The following is a 23,473-nucleotide window of genomic DNA, read 5'->3' on the forward strand; positions in this document are numbered from 1 at the left end:
ATTTCTCTTTTGTGACTGCGCGGACGATGCGCGTACAACAGCACATGCCATGCGCGAGTGAATTGAGCGCTTGAAAACAAAAGTCCATTAGATAGTGTGCACGCGCCGAACCAGTCTTCGGCTCACAGCCAAAGGAATACTTTCGATGGCTCGCTAGCGCATCTGTGCGCGAGACAGAGCGGAACGTAGAAAGTGAATTATACTATACCTGCGACTTTAGCAGTTTGATTAGCAGTCAATTTGAGCTTAATCTTCAGAAATGCTTGGGAATATGTAACATTAGCTTATGTGGACGCTACCGCACTAGTAGCTAGTAAACTAGTAGCGTCACTACTTGTAGCAACGCTACTGCCTATAGGTGCTGATCCACTTGTCCGTGCGACACTTCTGCCGCGCCGCACTCCACTTTATTCCCATGGGTGACGTCAAGTGACTTTAACTCGCCCGCAAAGCATTCCGGGAAGGCGGCGCTGCATTTGAACAAATGCCGCGCGTCAAAAAAGTTAGCCGAAGCTCAACTTTATGCAAATGAATCCGTTGAACGCGACGCAACTGTCCAATAGAAGTAGAGCACATGGAGACGGAGGGAAGTCTCTCGCTGGTCCTTTGTTTTTCATTCCCCGCTGGCTCAAACGCACGCCCATAGCGGGAAAAACTTGAGGAACGCCCATCAACATACACATGAGGGGAAGCATCACAACACCACGCTTCAGTCGTGCCGCAAAAGTGGATCTGTATCATAACACTGGTGACGTATGTCAACAAAGTGCCGCGAGAGCGATTCGAGCGCAGCCGGCTGGTGCATTCTGCGGAGCAGATCAGATCGGGACTGAGAGATCTGAAGATAGAACAGCATAAACAAAGACAAACAAACACATTTTTATTTATCTGTATTGATCAGTAATATATATTTATTTGTTCATGTTTATTTATTTCCCATATTTTTACTTTCAGATTACAGTCGTCGTCATCAAACAATCACTTAAACTATAACGACTTTCGCGGACACCCGCCCATATAATATAATATATTATTTATATTTATAGTATTTATATTACATATTTTTACATATTCAGGCTATTAATTTACATCTACAATTTACATCGCGTGCGCGCTTTTGTCTCAGTGGTTAATGAAGACTATTTAACGAAGGCTCAAGTCTATTTAATTTAACAAAGTGTCGTCACTCGCTGCTCACACTATCGTGATTGTATATTATGCTACTTTATTATTTATATTTATTTTTTATATTTTATAACATTTACATATTTATATTATTTTACATATCTTGTGTGGTGTGCGCTTTTGTCTCAGTGGTTCAAGGCTATTTAACGAAGACTTTTTAGGCTAATTTAACAAGGCTATTTAGGCTAATGATTGTATATTTGTCACAGGGTGTTTGGGTGTTGGTTCATGTTCATTGTTCCTTGTTCATGTTTTAAGTTGATTAGTTTATCACGTTATGTTTGAGTGTGTCATGTTCACTGTCTTGGTTCCTGGTTTTGTCATGTTTCAGTGTCATGTGACTCCCATGCCCTCATGTGATCTTGTGTCTTGTCCTGTCATTGGTTCATTGTCTCATCATTGTTCACAGGTGCCCCTTGTCTTGTCATTAGTCTGTGTGTATTTAAGCCCTCATGTTTGCCATGTGTCTTTGTCGAGTATTACTATGTGTAACCGCTGTTGGTGAGTGTCTGTCATGTTTTTTGGTCAAGTCTGTTTCAGTTCAAGTCATGTCACATCAAGTCAAAGTCACCATTGGATTCTGTGTTTCACCTTGTAAATAAACTGCACTTGGGTTCTCAACTTGCCTCCAGTGGATTCGTTACAGAATACTCAACCTTCAACCATGAACCCAGCAGTTTCTCTGCTACGTCTACGCCAAGACCAGTGTCCCATTGAGGACTATGTTGTGGACTTTTGTGGACTATGCCATGAGGTAGATTTTAATGATGTGGCCCTCAAGGTCATTTTTAGATTTGGGCTTAATGAACCCATCCGATCACAGATGCCAGGGGTGAAGATCCATTTTACCCTGGCCCAATATATAGACCAGGCCCTTTTGTTGGGCGGCTCGGCCTTTACTGTGGGAACAGTGGATGAGGAGCTCCACTGTCCCACAGTACTCTCCACCCCAGCCCACGCCCACGTCCAGGCTCCAGCCCACGTCCAGGTCCAGGCTCCAGCCCACGTCCAGGTCCAGGCTCCAGCCCACGTCCAGGTCCAGGCTCCAGCCCACGTCCAGGTCCAGGCTCCAGCCCACGTCCAGGTCCAGGCTCCAGCCCACGGCCACGTCCAGGCTCCAGCCCACGGCCACGTCCAGGCTCCAGCCCACGGCCACGTCCAGGCTCCAGCCCACGGCCACGTCCAGGCTCCAGCCCACGTCCAGGTCCAGGCTCCAGCTCACGGCCACGTCCAGGCTCCAGCCCACGGCCACGTCCAGGCTCCATCCCACGGCCACGTCCAGGCTCCAGCCCACGAGCCCGCTGTCCCCCCCAAGAAAATTTTGGGGGGGGGCAAGGGGTACATGGAGGCCACGAAGGCCACGCCTCTGTGGCCCCCTGAACCGCCACTGGATTCGTTACAATATTACTTATTTAAACTTATTTACTTATTTAAATATATATTGTATATATAATGATTTATATTTATGTTATTTATATTACATAAATAATTTTTACATATTATTATATTAGGCCTATTTTTACATATTTATATTAATTTATATATAGGCTATATGCCTATCTTGTGTGCGCTTTTGTCTCAGTGGTGCTATATAACGAAGGCTATTTCATTTAACAAAGTGTCGCTGCTCACACTACCGTGATTGTATATTACTTATTATTTATATTTATATTACATATTTTGATATGGTAAAAGTGCGGGGGGCGAATGTACGTTTTATTAAAAGTGCGGGGGACATGTCCCCCCCGTCCCCCGCGTAATCTACGCCTATGTGTACTACGGTGCGTGTGCTGTCGACTCTAATCGAACTCTTACTATGCCCACAACAACCTAGAAGAGTTCCTAAAGAACGAGAATGCTATAATCACCATCTTCCTCACCACGGCAAAGTACCTGAAAGACCCCATCCTGTCTTCAGCTCTTAGGTGTCTGCCAAACTGAACATGGCCAATGCAATCAACGCAGTTCACATCCAAGCTGAAGGTCCTTAACTCAAAACACATGCAGCGTCCTAGTATAATGAACACCAACCTGCACAAACAACAGCAGGCGGTTTATTTTGGAGATCCTGCAGGAATCGATAGAAAGAGCACACGGTGACCCCACCCAACACCTCATGCTCTTCTTGGCACGTTTCGGACAGAAGGACAAGCTGATCCTCAACCTGTCAAAACGTGTCTGCACCATCACCCCTAGAGACCTGTGGTCCAGAAGTGGCATCCATCAGCTTGTGGGCCACAGGGGCAACATCTACACTGCGTACAGCGTGGCAGTGGCCGCAAAGTTCCAGACACATCTTGACAACAAACCAATGACTGTAGAACACGCATTGTACAACGTGTCCAGAGGCGTTCCCGCGTTCTCCATGTTGCACTTGGTGCAACTGTATGCCACCACACGTCCATGTTACCACTGACAAGCATCCGTTCAGCTGAGTGATCGCCACCTGTGGCTTACACAACCGCAACCACGGCAGGAGAATCCTCGATAACGCAAAGGCCTACATCGTGAGGTTCGAGGACCTTCCAAAAAAAAAACTGATGTCTTCTTTTCCTTCCCTGCGCTGCACAAGCTACTGGTGCGGACACCCATGGTGGTGCCTTTCAAGAATAATGACAATGGCCTGGGACTGGCACACATTGTCCGCCCTATAGCTGAGTGCATTGTTCTGGACCGGAACCTTCAGAGCGCGAAAGGGCGGGGAGGATAACGATGGAACTCGCCTTAGAAGAGCTGTTCCAGGGCCGTGCACAGGGGTGTGGCCCGGTGGCTAGAGCCACTGCCCCCCTGCCCTCATCAGCTGAGGTGCCCCACTTGCCCCCCTTCCCTCCCTCAACCCCAGATGATTCCCATAAAAGTGCTCTGTTCCGCTAAATATACACTAATTCTGGTAATCCGCTCTGTGTTTTCCCGCTGGCTTCACAGCATCGCTCACAGTCTGTGGTGCTGCCCGCTCTCTGTGGAGACGACAGTCCCAGAATGTAGTCTTATTAACAGGTAGATTACAAACTACAATCCACATTACAGACAGTGGTTTATCCACAGAATTTGAAATTTGGTAATACAGTTTGTTTTTGTATTTTTTCGGTAATGTTTTTTTAATAGTACTAACAACTTGTGCAAAATGTCCATGTTCTTGGAAGATAATTAATTGTCCAATCAAATTATTGTACCTGATCTGATCTAATATAAATAACACCAAATTTGCTGTTGTCGGCACACTTTGTAGCCAAAAAACTATGACAGAAAAGAAGACAGTGAGAAAGAGCAAAGGGAGGCTAATGCCCGTTCAACATTGCAAATATGGATTCAAAGCTCCAGCATGCCAGCGGGTAAATCATCATATAGAATATTTTGCAAACAGTTTGTCACACTTTAACTCCTGTAAAGTATATTTCCCATTATAGTTACAGTTAATACTAGTATCTATAACATACATCATATTTATGATATTTTATCAAGACCATATTAATTGTATACACAATTTAAAAAAAGGTGATATACTATAAATGTTCTAAATGAGTTGTATCATAGGGTACAATGGGGCTAAAGGCACACCCTAAGAAAAAATTTGCTTTTTAATCATGTCTAAGTTAAAAAAATAAATCTATTTAGCAAAGTTTGTACGATCTTCTGTTTATTTTATAAATAAAATAATCCCTTATTGTTCAATAAATATAAAAATCAATTTTAAAAACACAGAATTTTTTTTTTTAAAGTAAAGATTCTGAAAGCATTGAATAAGATCCCATAATACTTTACAGTAGTAGCCTAACAAATAAATACATATTTTATAATATGATATTATCATATTTTTAAATATGGTGGTTTCATTATAAATATGATGATCATCTCTAAGGTGGACAAACAACTTAATATATGATATTTCCCATCTGAATCTAACCATGTCATGTCAAACTTTGTCAAATCATGTTAATTATTGTGCCTTTGCCTTTTACCCCAAATGCCATACTTTTACATAATCTTCCATTATTGAAAAACTGTTGCTTTATTTCATTTGAACAAAGACCCTTCTCAAAAAATAAACAACAATTTTAGCAAATCTCATTTGCTACATAAATCTAACATTTTGAAAAACATTAAATATAAGATCCAATTATAAACAGTATTAACTTTTTGGAAGCATAATTACAACAACATAAATGTAATTAGCACTGAAGCCAAACAATTGTATTTACAATATGATTGTAAAAGATTTGATGATACTCAACCCCCTTAAGTGCCCCTTTTTTTGTTTGGGCCACTGCCTCTCAAAATGTCTGCACGGCCCTGTACTTGTGAGTATACATATAGATGTACATATAGAAGTAATGTTGTTTACAAAAACATCTTAATTACAAGGTGATGCACAGCATATAACACCTCTTGATGGAAATAACATCACAACATTTATTTCCATCAAGAGGTGCATCATTTTTTTGTCAAGATCCTGTATTGACAATGCAAGAGTCCAGCACTCTGTAAAGTCTCCTCGAGTACATCCCGAAGGCTTTCATTGAATTTTAAGTCTGTCATTTCATGCGTGAAAGGGATTCTTCATGCTCCCTCCCAACCATTCTTTCACAGTTTGAGCCTGATGAATATTGACATGATCATCCTGGAATATGGCCATGATGTGTATTCCTACATGGTTGTTTAATAAATGAAAAGCTACACACTCCATCAATTAGTGTTAGAAGAATATAAAACATAATAATAATCACTGCAATAATGATCCAATCATAAACTCTTAAGCATTTGCAGTAGTGCAGTAGCCCACATTCCTCCTGCATTCCATTAGAATGTTCAGCAGTGCTAATCTCCCTATTGTGATGTCACAGTCAGAACACTAGAACTGAAGCTGCAGGAGTCCTGGAGTCCAGTGCTTTCTGCTGTCTTGGTGTGAAGTGAATCTATAGCGTTCTCATATGTCTGTGTCAAATTTCTAAACGGAGGAGTATTTTTTATTCAATACTTCCTCAAAATGCACAGATGTAGCCTATTTATGAGCGATGGAGTCTCTTATGTGTTGTTTTCAATTCATACTGGCAGCCGGAGGGCGCTCTGTGCACATGTAGTCCATATATGGTACAGACAGACGAAGAAGAACCATGTGCCATAATAGAAGTCCATAATAAAAGCTTCCTGAGATCGCGAAACATGCAACTAGAGACATTTGAAGTCTAATAAACACACAATCGCGACGATGTATGGTTTGTCTGTGTTCTTTATACCGTGTTGGGTGTATTCATAATAGATTATATTTATAATGCAATGCTATTCGACATAGCTTTTATCAATATGCAGAATATTGTAAAATTATATATTTTCTGTCAGATTTTTTGATCCGAAGCCAAATTAGACCACAGAAGGTTATTTAAAACATCCCACTTGTGATATAAAGTAATTTTGGAGAACAAACATGGTTTTAATCTTTATTGTATTTTGATTGTGTGCTAAGCTAACATGCTAGCTAGCCAATGCACCTGCCACCTGGGCAAACACGTTATTTTTATTAATAATTTTGAATAAACTGAAATGAAAAACCAACTGAAATGTTTCCATGGTCAACAACGGCATTTGAGGCACTTTAGAAGGTGAAGTGAGAAGTTTGATCATAAACGAGGTTTGAATAGAGAGTCGTCAGTGATTACAATGAAGACAAAAGAATTAAGATTATAAGAGCCATAATCAGACCAGAGAGGTGTGAAAGTGTTCTGGGGAGATTGAAACTGAATGGGCAGTTTGCACCTCAAACCAATAGAAACAATAAACTGAATGGTAGCTCAGAAGAGAAGGCAATAAACATCCGTTCACATTTTAGAGAAATCTCAAAATAAAATCATATGACATGATCTTGAAAAACATTTAATACAATTCAGAGTTTTAGACTTATCATCTTCAAATTTGAAATATAACATGGTCAGACATGTGGCTTCAGCTGTAGTGCACTTCTAGATTGCTAAAATTCCAACTTCAATTTTATTTTCATAAAGATATTTCATACAAATATATTTCTAATAACTTTACAAAACTTTGAAGCTTATTATAGCTATTTTTGATTATGAAAATAATTATAATTTTGAATTTACAGTAAACTGCCAAGTGTCTGCTTTCAAATGACGCCATACTTATGATTTTAGTGCAAAGGAATCATTAACTGTAACGGTTTTAGTCTGATTATGCCATTTCTTAGGATTTTTTCAAAAGCGGGGGTGAAGGCTAACAGGTTAATGTTTATCAAAAAACAATGGTAGCAAGAGAAAATTTTAGCTTTAATAAGGATTAATCTAGATTTAATTGATAATTTATTCAGTTAAGACGGTTAAGTGTTTGATAACTTTATAAAATGTCTTAATTATATATTATATATTATACAATTATATTAATTATATATGAAGGCCAGAGGTAAATATGACACTTATTATAATTTGTTTATGTGAGGATTGTTTTAAGTTCACTTAAATTGAAAGCTGTTATATTTTAAACGCTAATAAAAGTTGAAATTGATATAGATTTCAATTATACTGTAATGTTGAATGTCTAATTTGGAGAGTAACTGTGAAATTATTACAATATAAAAATATTAAAAACTAAAATGTTTATTAATTACAGATTTTTTTTTGATTAATTAGCGTGTTCTTTTTTTATTCAATTGACAGCACTACTAAAAATGTTAAAAGAATGTCCAAAGGGAACCATTAAAATAAAGTGTTAACGGGGGGAAAAAAATCATTAAAATTTTCGGAAAACAAAAGTTTACTTAATAATCAATTAATTAATCACATATTAAATAATCAATCAAATAAGACTCAGTTATACAAACATTTAAATCACCTTTCTACACATAAGTTAGTCCTTCTCAAAAAATTAGCATATTGTGATAAAAGTTCATTATTTTCCATAATGTAATGATAAAAATTAAACTTTCATATATTTTAGATTCATTGCACACCAACTGAAATATTTCAGGTCTTTTATTGTTTTAATACTGATGATTTTGGCATACAGCTCATGAAAACCCAAAATTCCTATCTCAAAAAATTAGCATATCATGAAAAGTTTCTCTAAACGAGCTATTAACCTAATCATCTGAATCAACTAATTAACTCTAAACACCTGCAAAAGATTCCTGAGGCTTTTAAAAACTCCCAGCCTGGTTCATTACTCAAAACCGCAATCATGGGTAAGACTGCCGACCTGACTGCTGTCCAGAAGGCCATCATTGACACCCTCAAGCGAGAGGGTAAGACACAGAAAGAAATTTCTGAACGAATAGGCTGTTCCCAGAGTGCTGTATCAAGGCACCTCAGTGGGAAGTCTGTGGGAAGGAAAAAGTGTGGCAAAAAACGCTGCACAACGAGAAGAGGTGACCGGACCCTGAGGAAGATTGTGGAGAAGGACCGATTCTAGTGATGGGCAGACCGAGGCTTCGTGAAGCACTGAAGCAGTTGAAGCAAATGTGTCATATTGTTTCGAAGCTTCGAATCAATCTGACACCCGTCTCTACGGCGCCATCTAGTGGTCATTTCCATGTGTTGATCTGAAATACCTTGACAATGATCCATGTAAAAAAAATTGTTTTTAACATCTGTCTGACAACTACATGATCTTGGTTTTGTAACCCGTAGCCTCGTCATTGTAAAGAACTATATATATTTTGTTTGTTATACAAAATGAACATTAATAAAATAAATAAAGCCACAATGTGTCACATTTGTCACAAAACATTTTTATTCAAAAATATGAATTGCTCTGCTGTTGAAGGACTCAGCTGACTTCTTTTTTTACATATAATTTCTCCAGCCTTTGAAAAAATCCTCTCACAAGGGACACTTGTTGCTGGCATGCACAAATATTTTTGGATGATGTAAATACATGGATGATGTATTGTTGCAGAAGGCTAGCTGCCTATCAGAATACACACATCTCACTTTATTTGGTGCTTCCACATGGAAATGCTCCCACACCAGATGTACGGCATCTCTTGCGTGCAGCCTCCATTTTTATATATTCTATTAATATATCTATCTATATATCACCTATGAATCTATATCTATATAATTCTATATATCTAACTTATGCTGTGCTATCTATCTGTCACTATCTAACTTAGCCTATATGAATGTGTCACTATATCTATACTATATGTCACTGTCTATACCTATCAGTCAATATATCTAATTTAAATCTAGCCTAAATATAACTAACCAAAGCGCACTATATATCTCACTGCTATCACAAAATCACTGCTATCACAAAATCACTCTCCTCTCACAAAAACCCACGAGGTGAAGATGGATTTACTTCACTTTTAAACTGTGGTGAATTAGGTTTATACAGATGTGTGACTGTGTGGCTTGTTCCCGCCCCCTTTAATCAACGCAGTTTCGGCAGCACCACCTGATGAAACACTTTGAAGCTTCATTTAGCCATAGTCACGTGACATGGGTGTTTCGAATCACAGTTCGGAGCAGTGTTTCGAAACATCTGCGCTTCGGGATCTCGGCAAAGCCCCGAAACGTCTGTTTCGCGTCTGCCATCCCTAACCGATTCCAGACCTTGGGGGACCTGCGGAAGCAGTGGACTGAGTCTGGAGTAGTAACATCCAGAGCCACCGTGCACAGGCGTGTGCAGGAAATGGGCTACAGATGCTGCATTCCCCAAGTCAAGCCACTTTTGAACCAGAAACCGCGGCAGAAGCGCCTGACCTGGGCTACAGAGAAGCAGCACTGGACTGTTGCTCAGTGGTCCAAAGTACTTTTTGTACATTCGGAAATCAAGGTGCCAGAGTCTGGAGGAAGACTGGGGAGAAGGAAATGCCAAAATGCCTTAAGTCCAGTGTCAAGTACCCACAGTCAGTGATGGTCTGGGGTGCCATGTCAGCTGCTGGTGTTGGTCCACTGTGTTTTATCAAGGGCAGGGTCAATGCAGCTAGCTATCAGGAGATTTTGGAGCACTTCATGCTTCCATCTGCTGAAAAGCTTTATGGAGATGAAGATTTCGTTTTTCAGCACGACCTGGCACCTGCTCACCATGCCAAAACCACTGGTAAATTAGATTAGATTAGATTCAACTTTATTGTCATTACACAAGTACAAGTACAAGGCAACGAAATGCAGTTTAGGTCTAACCAGAAGTGCAATAGCAGCAAGTGCAGGATATACAATGGATGCGTAAGTGCAGGACATGGATATGTACTGAATATGTATAAATATGTATAAATAGAGAGACGTTATTACTATAAACAGAACTGAATTTACAGGTGAATATGTACAGTGAATAAATATACAGATGGCTATTACTATAAACAGAATTTACAGGTGAATATGTACTATGAATACAATATACAGATGGCTATTACTATAAACAGAATTTTACAGATAGAGGTATACAATAATATGCTAGGCTAATATGAGGAATAGCAGTGGATTAGGGTAGTGCAATAAATTATGGACAGAGCTATCCGGAAAAAAAAAAAAAAGTGTAAAGTGCAGTGGAAAGTGGTTGCATATTACAGTTAGAAGTACAGTGCAAAATGCAAATGTAAACATTGGTACTATAAATACAGTCGGCAGTGCAAATGAGCAGTGTTGGGAATAACGGCGTTACAGATAAACGGCGTTACTAACGGAATTATTTTTTTCAGTAACGAGTAATCAAACGAATTACTGTTTCTCTCGTTACAACGCCGTTAGCGTTACTGAGGGAAAAAAATGCGGCGTTAGTTGCGTTACTATAATTGAGCTCACTGAAGCGCTTTTCATCCGAACAGGCTCTCTGTCAGTCGGACCTGCAATGTGTGTGTGTGTGTGTGTGTGTGTGCGTGTGCGCGCGCACCAGCCATGCGTGTTGGGGGTGGGTGCGGTGGTACACATAACTGATGATGATTGGTGGGTGGGAGACAAGGTTGAAGTTGATAGGTTGAGTTCACACCTATTTTTTTTCACGGTCTATGGTTCACACACACACACACACACACACACACACACACACACACACACACACACACACACACACCTATGACGCACACGCATATGCACATTCAGCGATAGTCCAACGACTTCAAAGGTAGCTTTCGCAAATTGGAAGTATAAGCGCTACTTTTCCCTCGTTGAGGTGAAAGGTAAGAATATTTAAGTAACATGCAACTTATGCCCAGGAAGAAAGAGTCTCTCCACGCCGGTGGCAAGTGATTCTGAAGCGCCTCACATCATCATATGCCACAAAATTAGTGGCTAAAAACCCAGGTGATAACGTGAGCTCCACTACCACAGGAAAGTATAGTACTGATAATATTTACACAATATTTACACTATAGTAGGCCTACTGATAATATTTACAATAATGCATTGAATTTGATAGGTGTCTCTCACATTGTCCCACAGCAACATTACAATAGTGCACATTAATGTACAATGTTTTATAATAATAATTTATTCTATTTAGTGTCCAATTCATTCATTTAACATATCTAATATTGGGGGCATCCAAATTATTTGACATATTTGAACATTTGAAAAAAAAAAAAAGTAACGCAGTAATTACTTTCCCTGGTAATTAGTTACTTTTATAATGATGTAACTCAGTTACTAACTCAGTTACTATTTGTAAGAAGTAACTAGTAACTATATCTAATTACTTTTTTAAAGTAACGTGCCCAACACTGCAAATGAGCATAATCCAGTTAAGATATGGCAGTGCAAGATGCATATGTAAACAGTTGTTACTGTGATAAACAGTCGGTAGTGCAAATAACAAAGTGAAGGAAGATGTGAGGTAGGAGAGTTATCAGTTTATGAGGGAAGTGGATCAACGGGGGTTTGAGTTCAATAAAGAGACAGCTCTGGGGAAAAAACTGTTCTTTAGTCTGCTGGTCCTGGTCCGGTGGATCCTGAAACGCCTGCCGGAGGGCAGGAGAGAAAACAGTCTGTGGGCTGGGTGAGAGGAGTCCTTGAGGATGCTGCGAGCTCGATGCAGACAGCGTTTCCTCTGGATGTGCTCGATGGCAGGCAGTGGAGTCCCTGTGATGCGCTGGGCAGTTTTCACCACCCGCTGCAGTGCCTTGCGCTCCGCAACAGAGCAGCTCCCATACCATACTGCCACACAGTTGGTCAGGATGCTTTCTATTGCGCAGCGATAGAAGTTCACCAGGATAGCCGAGGAGAGCTGATTCTTCCTCAGTGTCCTCAGGAAGAAGAGGCGCTGGTGAGCCTTCTTGACCAGGCTGGAGGTGTTGGTCGTCCACGACATGTCCGCCGAGATGTGGATCCCCAGGAACTTGAAACTGGAGACACGTTCAACAGCCATTCCATTGATGTGGATGGTGTCGTGTGTGCCTCTTGACTCCTTCCTGAAGTCCACGATGAGCTCCTTCGTTTTGGTGGTGTTGAGGAGCAGGTTATTATCAATGGTATTAAATGGTTTACTGACCATGGTATTACTGTGCTCAATTGGCCTGCCAACTCTCCTGACCTGAACCCCATAGAGAATCTGTGGGATATTGTGAAGAGAAAGTTGAGAGACGCAAGACCCAACACTCTGGATGAGCTTAAGGCCGCTATCGAAGCATCCAGGGCCTCCATAACACCTCAGCAGTGCCACAGGCTGATTGCCTCCATGCCACGCCGCATTGAAGCAGTCATTTCTGCAAAAGGATTCCCGACCAAGTATTGAGTGCATAACTGAACATAATTATGTGAAGGTTGACTTTTTTTGTATTAAAAACACTTTTCTTTTATTGGTCGGATGAAATATGCTAATTTTTTGAGATAGGAATTTTGGGTTTTCATGAGCTGTATGCCAAAATCATCAGTATTAAAACAATAAAAGACCTGAAATATTTCAGTTGGTGTGCAATGAATCTAAAATGTATGAAAGTTTAATTTGTATCATTACATTATGGAAAATAATGAACTTATATCACAATATGCTAATTTTTTGAGAAGGACCTGTATATAAACTTTTTAATAATATAATTATTTTTATTCTCCAATTTGTTGGGAAAATATAAATGATTTAACGATGACTGTAATAACTTTTTTCATGACAGACTTATTCAAATGCACATTAATGAAGACAACACTAACAGGTTAAGTCAACATATAATGAAAAGTAATAGAGTCTATATATTTAGCAAAATGCCCCTCTCTAGAGTTAATATTTTTCTAGCTAACTAACAAGATACAAGATATGGACATTGAATGGCTTTCTGAGGTAAACAATGTCTGGTGACTCTAATGACTGGTTGTTGACATGTAGAGCAACTTAAAGTCAACAGAATGTCTGAAGGGGACCATCAGAATAAAGTATAACCAAAATGTCTAATATCAACACAATTACACAAAAATGTTATTAATAAGTTTTGAACATGCTAGGATCATGCTATAAACATTTTAATACATGCTAGAAATGTGCTAATTCATGCTAGAAGCATGTTAACAACAGTGTTGCCACAGTTACTTTGAAAAAGTACAAAGTACTTTACAGATTACTTGGTTTTAAAAGTAACTAAGTTACTTTACAGATTACTTGATTTTAAAAGTAACTAAGTTAGATTACAAGTTACTTTATTAGTTACATTCATCAGTTGCCGACAACACCTCTGCAGCCTCAACATAAAAATGACAACCGTTTTTGCCAACACTTTATTGGAAGTGCATTTTTAACAGTAACGTCAACAATGTATCTCCTGAAATTGTATCTCCAAAAAAAATATTTTGACTAATTTTATAAAATCGAAACATGTTAATGAAAAGGTACAAATTACTTTGTGTTCTTTTTAAATACATTTATGAAAAACAATTTATATTTATTTTTTTAATTTATATTTATATATGAATGTAAATAATTATATGGGCCTGCACAAATAATATAAAATTACAAGATTTATAGTTTATTGTAAACCTAATATGCAGCTCTGTAAAGGGACAACAAATATATGATCGATACGTGAGAACAATATATTTTTTAATAATCTTTAAGTGCACAAAACTATGAAAATATATGAAACGCTTCAAAACAGAGCGGCAACAAAACGCTTATGCGCATCCCGGGTGCAGAATGATACGCTTAAAGCAACCATTGCATTGGAATCAGTGTGTGCAGTGCAGCGCGAGTGCACATTGAAAAGTTCACGGCATAAAGAGAAGATGAGCGTTGAGCCCACAAATCCTAGTCTACTATGTAGCCTATATCGGTCCAAACGATCACTGATTATTTGTTTCTTCACAGTTTTAAAGAGCACCTATCATGGCATTTAAAATGTTCCAAATATTGTTTTAGAAGTCCCCAACAACAGTTTTGCATGCATGCAATGACAAAAAAGACTTTAGTTTTCTTATAATATGCATTTATTTTGACCTGTTTTGACAGCGATTCTCAAATGATTCCTTTAGTGATTCACTTTTCAAAACCCTGCCTTTACGTGACGCTAATCTGCGGTGATTGGTCCGATGTCCCAGTCAGTTGTGATTGGTATAGTCGTTGCAGATATTTTCGGAAACGGAACGCCCATCAAAGTCTTATAGTGACAGTAATTTGTTAATATGTGTCAGGAGTTATGAATATGAAAACCGCGTCGGAACCGTTTGATTGTAATATGAGCCTCAGCTGATCTCATTCATAAAAAACTCTATTCTCATCACGAAGACTCGCGACAAATCAACATCCCTCAGGGCTTTTAGTTCAAAAGTGTGCAGATGAGGAGACATATTGATAGATTCTCATATGTCTGTGTCAAATTTCTAAACAGAGGAGTATTTTTTATTCAATACTTCCTCAAAATGCGCAGATGTCTCTTATGTGTTGTTTTCAATTCATACTGGCAGCCGGAGGGCGCTCTGTGCACATGTAGTCCATATATGGTACAGATAGACGAATAAGATACCATGTGCCATTATAGAAGTCCATAATAAAAGCTTCCTGAGATCGCGAAACATGCAAATAGAGACATTTGACGATTAAATAAACACACAATCGCGACAATGTATGGTTTGTCTTCAAGCCACTTAGTCTTCAAATGCTCATCCTTGGGCAGATGAAAAAAGTTGGCTTTTGAGTCACACTTCAGAACACAGTCTCGTCGCCATGATGTTTTCTAGTTTTCACTGGCGTCTTGGAGCGCAATAAGTGGGCGTATCATATTCAAATAACTTGACAAGTTGACGTCATCTAGTCAGAGAAAAAGCTTCGGTCTTCTAACGATTCTTAAAAATGACTCAGAGTCGACTCTTACTTTTGAAAGAAAATAACTATATATACGGTGTACTGTCATATTTCAAAACTTTGCAGGATGTTTTTGTTCACTTAGATCTGTGTTACACACATGAAAGGTAAATTTCAAAATTCCATGATAGGTGCTCTTTAAATTCCGGTTATTGTGCGTGATGCTAATTAATAGTCCTTGTGTTGTCACCTGGGTAGCGAGCACAACATCTTCCAGAAACCGCTAGATAAACTCTAGCAAGATAAATTATTTTATCAACACATCAAGTATTATAACGAGAATATATCATATTGGAGTGAGCTTTACCATGCTGCTGCTGACTGGAACCAAACGCGACGCGCAGTTTTGCTGAACGGAGAATGATTGACAGCTACAGCGGAGGAAAGACATTCATGGCTTTAGAATGGCTTTAGATGACTTTGTAGACTACTAGCAAATAATAATATGCTAATAATGATTGCTGAAGGATAATGTGACAATATATATGTCTGATGATTATTTAATTATCACGACATGCCCAGAGCTGCCAACTTTTAAAAAAAACTTAGAGTGAGATTTGGTGGGGCCAACCAAAATTTTGCTGTGAACAAAGCAAAAATTGCAACAAAAAATGAAATAAATAATAATATTATAATAATAGCTATATATATATCACAGAAAACACTCTCTGCATCAGCATTTGAATGGGGTAGTATTGGTTTTTGTTGTTGATTTCTTTTTTGCCTTTGATAGATAAGGTTGATATTTAATTATTTCTATTAAAACAAAATGCATCTATATGATGCTTTGTATACAGTATATCCTATAGACACACACACACATACACACAATTTTAAAGCACTATGTAGAGGCATGGTTTTGTCTAAATAGAACAAATTGATTATACATCAACCTACAGCATACTTTTACAGGGAAGAAAAAGGAAAATAACTGTCCTGTCTGTTGCTCTTCTGTCTGTTGTGTGGTTCTTTTTTGCTGTGGCTGATCTAAAAAAACAGTGTTGTAGTAAAAACTACTTTGAGTAGTTAAGTTATATTCAAGCTACCCTTTTGAAAATAGCTACACTACAAGTTACTATCAAAAAGTAGCTGGCTACATTGAAACCATGTTTCTTTTTTTTCGTCTTTTTTACAATGAGATTGTTACAAATAACTGAATAATTGTTCATGAAGAATGTTATAATATTTGGGGTTTCAAGCTTCATAATGCAATGTAATTATGATTTCAAAGAGTATAGGCATTCAGGGTTATTGGGACACTTTTCCCCAGTCATTTCAATGGAAAAAACTGTCAGAATCATTACACACAATACTCAAATATAGCCTATATCTCAAACTGGCTGTTAAAGTGCAAAATGGCTACAAATTTAACATCAGTTGAAGAACAAATTGTATGCAAATCAACTTTGCGATGCTGTTTGCGAACGTTCGTTGGAACTATGGTTTCGGGAAACACAACTCGTTTAAAGGGGTGGTAAAACACATTGTTTTGAAGGCTTGATTGTGTTTGTGGGGTGCACTGTAACATGTGTTCATGCTTCGTTTGAAAAAAAACAAACATTATTTTTCATATATTTGACCTTTATTCTACACTGCTCTATCCCTCCTTGTAAAACGGTCTGATGCTTTCCGGGTTGTATGAAGCCAGTCCCTCAAAAATACGCAGTGGGCTCAGATTGGTTAGCTGGCCCAGTGTGTTGTGATTCGCTAACCGCAGTGTACGTTTATCGGAAACGTCACACCCCTTACCTTTACCGGTAGACTGTGCTTTGGTCAGTATTAGAAACGATGGCGTCAATAAAACCACACCAATCTGAGCCCGAATCAGACCCAGAACATTTTAGTGAAGATGATCGAGCAGAACCTGTTCAGTCCTCAAGAGTAAAGACTGCGGATCTATAGTGATCGCTACTGAATGGCACTGTTACTTTTGTATTTTTAGAACGATTATAGCCAAATATCTGTCGCAAGAACTATTAACCCAAAACACTAAACACTGGCTTTACTAGTAAGTTAGCCAAATCACACACAGAACCATGTTTAGCAAGCCTGTAAATAAATAATACATAAAAGCTCTAATCAAAGAATCATTTACACTAATGCCAAGTTCGCTGTTGAGATTTTAACGTTAGGTGTTTGTAACGATAGGTGTTCGTCGGATAACGTATGAATGAGCATTTAATAGACTGGTTTGCAGAACAGTGTTGTCATCTGTTTACTTCCTTGCTACAATGTACAACCTATTACAGGAAAACACATCGATGAAAAATAATTCAGACTTACAGGTTGTGGCTGTAAACAGCTTCTGTTTGTAAATCCAGCTTTCAGGACAAGCCGTTGTGCATACCCTGTATTGAACTCGTGAACATTGTGGAAGTTTTCCTCCGTGAAATGTGCTGCGGGAGCCCCGCGCGCGTCGTGCATTCACACACTGGCCGCGTTTGTCTCACGCAGCTGACGTTGTGCATATCCTGTATTGAACTCGCGAACATTGTGGAAGTTTTCCTCCGTGAGATGTGCTGCGGGAGCCCCGCACGCGCCTGTTCCCTTCTGTCTCATACACACGTGCATATAACATGTTGTATGTTAAACGCTCTGCAACGCACCCCTGTCCCTATGAAGGCTGAACAAAGCAAGTACCCCAGACCTGCAATCCGGATGAATATAACAGCGTTTCCTCTGCATCGCGGCAACAACACTCCAGCCTAACTATACCACAACAGCGCCGCGATACAAAATGGCGCCCCCGCCCCCCCTATTTAATATTCTCGGAGGAGGGGTTTATGTAAATATTGAGCCTGGTGATGTCACCAACCCTGGAGGAATGTCTGTAGTCGCCTACTGGCCGTTTGCTGTAGTTCTTAGAAATGGATTTCTTTAAAAGCAAATATCTCCCTTTGCTTTAAACTTTGAACGTTGTAACTTTGCAGATGTTGTTTATGCTCAAGCAGCAACATTACACGTTAGCTAAAGTTAGAATAGTGAAATCGTGGTTTACCACCCCTTTAACTATGCTTATAATGACGGAACTTGTGACCATAGTTAGCGAGCGCCACAGTGCTCCGCTTCGCTCATAGACGGAATGTAGCTTTAGGTCGCGCAACACCGTATTTATTTGCCCATTTATCTTGAACCCCCTCACCGAAAGCATGATCGGCTCAACATGTAGATATATAGATAAACTCATCTTTCAGGCATTTGACAGACCGGGTTGGCACTTCAGCGTGAGAAATCAGGGGTGTGGCGTGTGAGCGTGTGAAACCAATCAAATGCGTGTGTCTCACGGCCAATGCGTGAGAGTTGGCAGCTCTGCATGCCTTATCTGAGCAAGTAACTGCCTGTCTTGAGTTTTGTCGACAGACGGAGGCGGCACGAAATTTGACGGAGGCGGCCGCCTCGTAATTCTCTATGCAGGAAAAACCCTGTGAGACTCAACAAGAAAGCAAAAATATATATTTTTACTAAGGAAAATGACAAAAATAGTAACTCACAGTGACTTGGATAAGTTACTTTAATCTGATTACTGGTTTGGTAATAGTAACACGTTAGATTACTCGTTACTGGAAAAAAGTAGTCAGATTAGAGTAACGCGTTACTAATGGCTCGTTTCCACTGAGCGGTACGGTTCGGTATGGTACGCATTTATTTGCGTTTCCACTGTCAAAAGTTGTGACTGGTACCAAAATGCCGAACCGTACCATACCACTTTTTTCGGTACCCTTCCGTTGGGGTACCTAGCACAGTGGTACGGTACTAAAGGGTGGAGCTAGACTCACTGCAGAACGCTGATTGGTTGACAGAGAATCGTCACTTGCGCGTGCGACAGGGGGATCGACAACGCAAGAGGCGCCATTTTTAAATCACAAGATTGCAAAACAATGTCGGCGCGCAGCTTAACGTTACCGTGGTCGGCCCAGGAGGTGCAGACCTTGCTGGGTATCCTCGGTGAAGAAAGGGTACAAAGGGAACTCGATGGCATGGTGAGAAACGAAAAGGTTTTTCAGCATGTTTCTGAGAGGATGGCTACCGAGGGGTTCCAGAGGACGTCCGAGCAGTGCCGCATTAAAAGTAAAAAACTGCGGAGTGACTACTGTAAGGTGAAAGACCACAACAGCCGGAGTGGTGTTCACAGAAAGAAATGGAAGTGGTTCGATATGATGGACGCCATCTACGGACACAGACCGGCGAGTTTGGGAAGAGAAGGAGGCATCGATACGGCCACCTCGTTGCTGGAGTCGATGATGGAGTCTGTCGGTAAGTTCGTACTAGTTGTGAAATAAAGTATACAACGATCACGGTAAAGCTTACTTTCAATGGACAACTTTTGAGCAAGCCTGTTGTTTGTTTGTTTGCAAGCCAGTGAGGTATCAATCAAGATTTGCAAGCTAGCAAGACTAGTTTATACTGGCTACTTTATTAGCCAGTGGTGGACAGAGTACAAATCTAGAAACGTACAGATACCCTAATATATATTACTATTTACTATTACTACTAAACATATTCTATTAAAGATACATGGGTCTAATGATAGAGCTTAATGTAAGAGCTCAGTCTGAAATCATTATGCAATATCAGAGAGATGTGAAAATATGCCCACATTCAATGGGCTTAAACAGGACAGCAATGTTGAGTGGTAAAATGACAATATTGTGCTTTGGAATGTAGTGAAGTAAAAGTTTCTCAAAATAGAAGTACTCTGATAAAATATAAAGCTTGAAAAAAAATTCTTATATACAGTAACAAAGTTAAAATGCTTTTTTACTGTCCACCGCTGTAATTGGCTACCCACTCAGTCCTACTATGTTGTATGTTCTCTATTTGTTATCTTAAACTGTATTTTTGCAGTTTGTGTAATTAACATGACTTCTGTAACTTTTCAGTTGAGGATCCTAGCTGTCAGGAGGAAACAGAGGGACTTGATGAGATGTTGTCCACCACTGAGAGCTCAAGTGCGCCTGCCAGTGTCAGGACATCGACACCGACACCACCAGAAACCACTGCTCCATATACTTCGAGTGAACCCCGGCGTATAACCATCGGTAAGACTTGAATACTAAAAAGTCACTCACTGAACATAAATATTAATATTATTTTAGTATTATACAGATTTTATACAGTATAATCTGGACATTGCATTGTAGTACTCTAGATGCCTCCCCCTTATATTGGTTGGCAAAAAGCAAAGGAAAAAAATGTTTCGCTAACCAGCCAACATTCCTGTCTGTTTTGAATTTCTAGGCAAGAGGAAAAGGGGGCAACAGGATGTTGTTGCGGCCCTGGTCGAGATGCAGGCAGCTGATGAGAGGCAGCAGGAGTGGCTGGAGAGGATGGAGGACCGTCGTGACCGGTGCTTTGAAATGATGCTGGAGGATGCTCGTGAGGCAAGGCGGCATGAGGCTGAAATAACTCAGCAACACATGGAGCAGTCTGCAAGCTTTAATCAGGCTTTCCTAGGCACACTCAGTCAGCTGGTGCAGGTGTTGAGTAGTCGCCGTGACCCTGTTCCACCATCCAGCCACTAGTGCTTTTACACCGTGTTTTTTTTTTCACTTTTTGTTTGCACATATTTTTTTCTGTTGTTGCACAGCACTTTGTATTTAAGCATTTGTTTGACTTTTCAAATTAAAGTACTTTTTTATTACCTTGTATGTCTTGTCATGTGTTCAATTGCCGTCTCACAGGTTTCCTATCTTACGTCATTTGATTAACATTACTGCCATCTGGTGTCAACGATGCCAGAGTGAATGGACATTTTGTTTACTACCTTGATAAAATGGCCATTTGGGAGATTATGCTTAACTAAACATACAAAATAGTTGTTAATGTGTTATTTACGTAGTACTCAAATATGATTTTTAAATTAACCTATTGCAAGTAAAATCTAAATTTCTTTCTACATGGTATTGCAGAGAGTAAAAAGTCCTCTCTTTTACAAAATATGAAGAGGCAGGGTGAAAAAAAAAATGTATTTGTGTCCATAATATCAATCAAAACAGGCAAACAAAACAACCTAGCATTTATACAATTGTGCCTTTGCTAAATGTACAACAGATTTAACTGTTCAAATACCGCATCAGACCCTCACGTACGTCCCTGCCCTCCTCTTCTGCACCCTGTGCCAGTGGCACCACAGGTTCTGCAGTAACAGGTGTGTCCCATTCATGCTGGTAATCCTCTCCATGACTTTCACAAAGATTGTGCAGAGCACAACAAGTCAACACCATGGATTTCACCAGTTCAATGTCGCTGTCATTCCTCTTCATAAGGCACCGCCACCTCCCTTTGAGTCTCCCAAAAGCATTTTCTACCACCACCCGAGCCCTGCACACTTTCTTGTTATAGGTCAGTTGTTCTGCTGTCAGCCGGCCATTGTCAGGGAATGGTTTTAGGAGCCAATTCTGCAAAGGATAGGCAGAGTCTCCCAGCACATAATAGCCAGCATTAACCCCACTGATGTTCCTGGTGCAAGCTGGGTAAAGGCTTCCACGCTCAACTAGCTCCCACAATGAGGACAGTCTCAGAACCCGAGCGTCATGCAAACTCCCAGCCATTCCTGCATATACACTCCAAAATAGTCCTTTTCCGCCGACTACTCCCTGCAGGATGATGGAATGCCAGCCTTTTCTGTTGAAGTAATCACAGTGGTACTCCTTTGGGGCTATTATGGGTATGTGTGACCCATCAATGGCACCAACACACTGCAGAAGTCCCCATCGGTTCTCAAAGTAGGCTGCCATCTCTTTAAGCTTCTGCCGGTCAGGAAAACAAATCTGTTCTGGAACTAACAATATGCAAGCGGCCTCGCAGAATTCCTGGACGCACCGACACACTGTTGTTTTGCTGACTCCAAAAAGATGGCCAATACTTCTGTAGTCGCTGTTGGTTGCCAGCTTCCATAGTGCAATGGCAACTCTTTTCTTTAGGGGAACACACACTCTGAAGTTTGTGTCCTGCTTTTCCATTGCTGGATGCAGCTTGGCACAAAGGAACAGAAATGTTTCTTCAGACATCCTGAAGTTGTGCACCCACTGTGTGTGTGTGAATCCTGGAACGATCACATCCCACCACTCATTTGAGCGTCTGAAAGTCCAAATGGTTGGTCTGCAGCGCCGATTTTGTACCAGATTGATTATCTAAAAAAACACATAAAGAAAACAATGTTAAAACAATGTAGCAGTGATGGACAGTGTGTTAAGGTCCTTTAATTAAAAGTTAAACTATCATAGACCGGCTGAAACAATACATAGTCAACAGGAAATTACAGCATTGAAAGTGTTACTCCACCAGAGAGGGCACTTTCATTGAAGCACAAAGAAACACTAGCCAACAGATATAGACTAACTATTTTCACAAAATTACAGGCAGTACAGATAATCAGTCATTACCCACAACTAGTATTGCACTTGTAATAATATAGGCATTATACAGATTCATGTGAGTGATTGACGATCTCAAAATGTAACCTTCACAGTTTTTATTAATATAATGAATAGACTGTAGTTTACAGTTATCACAGTTGTATGATTTTTACAGATAAAGGCCTGGTTTCACTGGCAGGGCTTATTGTACTTATTTATTCTTACTGTAGGGTTATTTAATTTATAAGAATATTCATTAGTTAGCACATGACAGTACATGAGACGGAATACTTTGTAATACACGACATAAAAAAGTTAGCTAGTTTAAGCTTACCCTCCTGCGCCGTCGTTTTTGTCTTGCCTTGTCTTGACTAGCGCGGTTGTCCGTGTCGTCCCAGCTCCTTAACATTTCCCGAATTTCCCTGTATTTTTCGTCTGTGTTTCTCCTTGTAGACTGCAGCCTTTTATCAAACAAAGCTTGTCTCCTCCTTGTTATAAACAGCCACATGCCGAGAAGCAAGAACAAGATCTGCTGTAAGGTCTCCATCGTTCTTCTTCGCGCGCACGAATGACGTCAACCGATGCTTTCCGTCATATACCACGCCTATCAAGTGATGTTGATTACTACTTTCCGGCATACACCACGCCTATCAAAAAGGGTACTGTTTGGCAGTGGAAATGCTCGCCGAATTCATGGTTACAGA

The sequence above is a fragment of the Gobio gobio genome, assembly GCF_949357685.1.
Source record: "Gobio gobio genome assembly, chromosome: 5".
Classification (NCBI taxonomy): Eukaryota; Metazoa; Chordata; class Actinopteri; order Cypriniformes; family Gobionidae; genus Gobio; species Gobio gobio.